We start from the raw sequence: 6356 nt of genomic DNA on the forward strand, positions 1-6356 counted from the left end.
GCCAGGAGTGAATGCCCTAGGGACAGTCCCCTAGTCTCATTATTTCCTTATACCTTCGTAACAGTCCTGGTTAGGTAAGTACTTGGGTATTTCACCCTCTGACAGATAGGACACTGAGCTGCTAAGGATGAATAAAAAAAAAAAACTAAACCAAACTAACTGCCATCGAGTCAATATTGACTCATAGTGACCTCCTTTGGGTTTCTGAGGTGGTAAATCTTTTCAGAATTAGATTGCCCAGTCTTCCTTCTGTGGAGTGGCTGGTGGGTTTGAACTGCCAACCTTCTGGCACTATGCTTTCACTAAGGTCCAAGGTTAGACCTGAGCCTGGTGCTCTAGGCACCCCTGTGCTCTCTGCCTGTGGGACCTCAACAGGCCAGGCCAAGCTGGACCAGACAAGAGGTGCCAGCATCTGGGCTCCAGGAAGCTTGGGGACTTCTAGGCCTGGCTAGCTAAAACCCCTTCTACCCTGGGGTGGACCAGAGCCCCTCCAGCAAAGATCTAGCCCTAGTACTGGCCATGGTAGCCACTGACCATGCCAGTCAAGAGCAGCATGGACTGAAGCAGCCTCCTAGGCTCTGCCCTCCCTGCTTCTGGTCATAGGCAAGTTGAACATAGACCTGCTCTAGGTTGGCCTCAGTGTCCACCATGCCACACAGGACTGGGCCCTCTCTCCAGAGGTGGTGTTCTGCCCTCTGTCCCTTTACTCCACCTAGCAGCTCAGCCCTTAGCCTCCTCTCCCTACTTTGCAAAGGCTCTGGCTTCAACTGGCTGAAACTCCACCAGGGGCCTCTTCAGCCCAGCTCCCAGTTTTTCTACCCCAACCCCAGCCCTACAGACCAGGAACGAGGGTGCCTATCCTGAAACTTTACTCTGGCAATGCGTACCTGCCCGTTAAGCCTCCATTCACCCCCAGGAGGACCCTCAATTGCCAATGGCATGTCCAGGTTGCAAACACTCCGTGGAATTCATCAATGCTGAGCGGGTGAACCTCTGCCTGCTGGCCCTCCAGGACCCCCAGATGAGAGGTGGCAGCAAACAGGTAATATGGCCAGCCCCCGCCTGGCTGAGGGACTCTTCCCTTTCCCACTTCTGCCCATCTTCCTGTCATTTTGGGGAGCAGAGAATGTGGTCTCACTTAACCAGCACCCTCAATGAAGCATCATGTAGGTGTAGATCCTTGGCTAGAGATGTTGTTGCTGTAGGCGGCCTTTGAGTAGCCCCTGATTCATGGCGACCCCATGTGTTACAGAGGAGAACAGCGCCGTAGGATTGTCTTGACTGATCTTTATGGAAGCAGATGACCAGGCCTTTTTTCTGTGGTGCCACTGGGTGGGTTCAAACCATTTGTGCCACCCAGGGACCTTTATTTACTTAACACACTGATGCTCACTCAGTCCAGGCCAATGGGTACTTGGGCAACCTTACCCTCTGGGTGGGTTGTTGTTAGGTGCCATCAAGTCATCTCTGACTGGGGTTACTGCACCATTATTTCCCCTCTTCTACTACCTCCCCAAACTGTTGCCATTGTGCCGGGTGCCCCCTGTGTGCCAGGCCTGTGTTCAGCTTGCCAAGAGTACCCTCTGTGAGGCAGGGTGGTGGTGTGCCAAGAGCATGAGCTCTGGAGCCAGCCCACATGCTGGCACTGCCACTTACCAGCAGCGCCGTGTTGGGCTGCTTACCTAACCTCTCTGGGTCCTTGAAAAATGATGCAAACAAAATAGTAAGTTACTACCTGAAAGGTTGAAAACAGCATGGCACACAATACGTGCTCAATAAAATACAGTGACTAGTGCTGGTTTTATTCCTAGAATAACTGAGGCGAAACTGAGGCTCAGAGAAGTCACATAAATCATCCAAGGCCGCAGGTAAGCCCTAGAGATGGGAGGATGGAAACCACGTTCCCGAAGTCCCCTGCGAACTCCACGTGAGGATGGTGCTATTGCAGTTGGTTGTCTAGGGCATCATCTCGGTTTCCAGGGCCCCTGCTTCCCCGCAGCCCCGCATAGTGAAGTGGCCCAGCGTTCACTCTGACAAACCGCCGGCCCGACCACCGCAGCCTCCCGCGTCTTCGCTTCACCAACATGTCATTTCTGCTCCGCATATGCCTAGCCCCCAGCTTCATTGAGATGCGCATCGCGCGCTCGGGTCACGCTCGGCCCCTTCGGATGTACTGTGAGCCGCTGGGTTAGCCCAACACGCTCCTGCTCATGTAGATCGCTCCCTCAGAAACGAGGCGAGCAAGGGGCATTCCGTTAATCACTGCCAATGTGCAGCCCCTCTCGTCGCTTTGCATAGCAAAGCTGCCCTGCGTTTAGCGCGGCGGCGGCGGCGGCGGCGGCGGCGGCGGCGGCGGCGGCCTGAACGAATTAGGTTCTTCTAATTGGAGCCCTCTCGGAAGGAAGGTTGGGCAATCCTACTTCCGTAGTGATACTGCCTCGGAAACCCAAGGAGGGGTCGCTATGAGTCGGGTCTGACTCGACGGCACATAACAACAACAACAACAATTGGAGCCCTCAGGGAGCTCTGGTAGCATAGTGGCTACGGCACTTGACTGCTAACCAGAAGGATGGCGGTTCAAACCCACCAGCCACTCCCTGGAAGGAAGATGGGGCAATCTACTTCCGTAGTGATACTGCCTTGGAAACCCAAGGAGGGGTCGCTATGGGTCGGGTCTGACTCAGTGGCAAACAACAACAACAACAATTGGAGCCCTCAGTTCGCTGCCCTAATTGGACGGCTTGGCTGGAGTTTGTTAGTTCCAGCGATGGTGGGCTCGGGGCTGCCTGGTCCAGGGGGCCCACTCTTGTTCCTGGAGGGCCAATCTCTTACTCATTTCCAGATTGACATTAAGCACTGAGGTTCAATTATGTTAATTGCAACAGAATAAATCGTTTCCAACATTGTCAACATTGAAATAGCTTCCAGGTTCGTTTTGAGCCTCTTTTAACACAGGCTGTCAGCACAAAACCCTTTGCTGTGCTCCCAGAGCTTCACACTTGAAGCCATCCTCGTGGAGTTCCGAGTGATGTCAGCAGAACTTTGGTCCTGTCTGCCATCTCTGTCTGCATTTATGCTGTCCACCTCTTTTTCTCCGGTTCCCCTCACCGTGGGAACTCCCAGTTGGTTTCAGAGGCACCTCTGGGGTGTCTGCTCAGGAGCCACACACTCTCAGTGCTATTCCCCAGCCTGCAGCCACCTGGGCAAGACCCTGCACCCTACTTGCGGCTGATTAGACCAGAGATGGAGATGGAACCCATGACCTATGTTGAGCCAATCAGCTTCTCTCTCCCAGGAAATTGTGGAGGGCTGAGGGCACTTGGCAGTCTCTTCTTGCGGGAATGTGAGAACATTTGGGATTTGTGTGACCATGGGCAGCACAGCAGCACAATGAAAAATTAATCTGGGGAGAAGGGAGAGTGAAGCAGGCACGTTCCTACTTCATTTGTTCAACAAGTATTTATCGAGTGCCTGCTCTGTGCCAAAGAAGCCCTGGCGGCACGGTGGTTAAGTGCTAGGCTACTAACCCACCCGCCACTCCATGGGAGAAACATATGGCAACTGGCTTCCATAAAGATTACAGCCTTAGGACCCTATGGGGGGCAGTTCTGCTCTAAGTATTTTTATTATCAAGATAAAAGTTATAAAAATTCCAAACAGTGCAATAGAAGTATATAAAATAGGAAGTGAAACACCCATCCCCACCCCAATAAATCCTCAACTGACATTCACCAGCGATAACCACAGTCAGAAGTTTGGTATGTCAGTTGCTATGGATGGATAGATGGATGAATATGAACACAGAGAGGATTCCATCTCATAGCAACCCTATAAGACAGAGTAGAACTGCCTCCTAGGGTTTCCAACGCTGTAATCTTTATGGAAGCAGACTGCCACATCTTTCTCCCATGGAATGGTTGATGGGTTCGAACCATTGACATTTTGGTTAGTAGTCGAGCTCTTAACCACTACACTACTGCTCTGTATTCTGCTTTTTGAAGTCCCTGGTCCCTGGTTATCAAGCTCAGCTGCTAACCAAAAGGTTAGAGGGTCATGCCCCCAGAGGCACCTGGGAAGAAAGGCCTGGCAATCTGTTTCTTTAGAATCAGCTGCTCAAAATCTTCTGGAGCAGTCCGCTCTGACACACATGGGGTCTCTGTCAGTTAGAGTCTACCTGCTAGGAACTGGTATGTATGAACCATGTTTTTATGCAAATAACACAGATATTATACATTTTTTGCAAACCATACAACCCTTTGCACATTTTCTATGTGAGCTATGCATGTACAGGCACATTATTTGTGAGAAAAAAAATAGTCATCTGCTTTTTTATTCAACCATGTAGTGTGGTCAGTGTTCCATCTCAAACCAGATTAAAACTGTTCTTGCTTTCCTTTAGCCTCACTTCTTGCAGGCCATGAGCCTGGGGTGGAAACCACTTTGGTCTGATTATGTTACTTACGTTGCAGAAACAGACAATGCAGTAGCTAGCTGGAGCCTCGGGCATTTAAAAAGGTCCCATGTCTACTCCTAATCAGAAGAAATCAAGGCCATTATTAAAAGTGTTTAAGTAAAATAGGAAAGAAAGGGGAGGTAATGCATATTTCTGTTCTCAGGCTCATTCCTTCTGCGAGTCCAGGGATATAGCAGTGACAAGAGTCAAGGGCCTGCACTGTGGCGGCGACTCAAGCTGACTCTGCTTTATGTGTGTCTCTGAACACAAAGGTCGGATGGCCCAGCTCCAGATGCCAAGAGGTGTGAAGGGGCCAAGACCTCTAGGAATACCCCCCGCCCCCCAAGGCAACAAAAGTAGCAAAAAATCTCATCCTTCTTTAGCAAAAGTTTCCTAATTTTGTTTAACCAACAGCTCAGGAACATGGCACAAGCTACTTACCCCCTCAGTTGGGTCATTCCTTCCCTCTGACAAGAGGGCCGAGCTCAAGTTTCACAGCGTTTGGTTCTACTTAACTGTAAACTGGTTTTAATGATGCCCAAGTAGACAAGTCCAGTTCTTCCTTCAAGCTTGTATTTCCCTTACAAATCTCTTCCAACTGATCCTGGGCCCACAGGCCAGAGTGCGGACATTGATGTCTAATTTCCATATAAATAGCCAGTGGGGAACCAGCTCAGCTATTCTCAGAACCAGCAGGACCCTCCACTGATGTCCTGGTGGAGAGGAAGCACCAAACTGTGAGCCGGTTCACAGGCCCAGCCAGGTAGGAGGTGAGTGTCTTCACTGAACCTTCTACTTCAGTTTCATGGGGAGGTTGTAGCTGAAGATATGCAGTAGTTAGCATCTCAATGGCAATGATAACTTTATGCTCTCTACAAAACCTCAAGGCGGAAATCCCATCATTGTATATACCGGAGGAGAGTATATGAATACACACTTTCTAGCCACTGTCAAACATATGTAACAGCTTTATTGAAATATGATACACATATCATAGAATTCACCTATTTAAAGTATGAAATTCAGTGGTTTTAGGATACAGTGTTATGCAGCCATCACCACTATATAATTTTATCAACACCCCAGAAAGAAAACCAATACCTACTAGCAGCCACTCCTCATTTCTCTCTTTCCTGCCCCCAGCCCTGGCAACCACTGTCTACTTACTGTATCTATAAATTTGCCCATTCTGGATATTTCATACAAATGGAATCATACAATATGTGGCCTTTGTGACTGGCCTCTTTCATTTAGCATAATGTTTTCAAGGTTCATCCACGTTGTAGCAGGTACCAGGACTTCATTCCTTTTCACAGCTGAACAGTACTCCATTGCATGGATAGAGCACACTGGATTCATCGGTTGATAGACATTTGATGGACAAAGTGGGTTGTTTCTACCTTTGACTGTCGTGAATAATGCTATGAACATTCATGTACACATTGCTTTGTGAATGTATGTTACACTTCTCTTGGGTATATACCTAGGAGTGGAATTCCTGGGTCATACGATAACTCTGGGAGCTCTGGTAGCGTAGTGCCTAAGGCACTTGACTGCTAACCAGAAGGCTGGTGGTTCAAACCCATCAGCCACTGATCAGAAGGAAGATGGGGCAATCTACTTCCATAGTGATACTGCCTCGCAAACCCAAGGAGGGGAGGAGGGGTCACTATGAGTTGTGTTTAACAACATGACAAAACAACAACAACATGATAACTCTGTGTTTAACTTTTTGAGGAACTGCCAGACTGTTTTCCAGAACAGCTGCACCATTTTATATTCCCACCAGCATGTATGAGGGTTCCGATTTCTCCACATCCTTTCCAATGGTTGTTATTGTGTGACTTAAAATTGTTTATTGTTTTATATATATATATATATATATATATATATATATATATAT

Source organism: Orycteropus afer, unplaced genomic scaffold, assembly GCF_000298275.1.
Source record: "Orycteropus afer afer isolate SDZICR_OR568_19922 unplaced genomic scaffold, OryAfe1.0 scaffold00123, whole genome shotgun sequence".
Classification (NCBI taxonomy): domain Eukaryota; kingdom Metazoa; phylum Chordata; class Mammalia; order Tubulidentata; family Orycteropodidae; genus Orycteropus; species Orycteropus afer.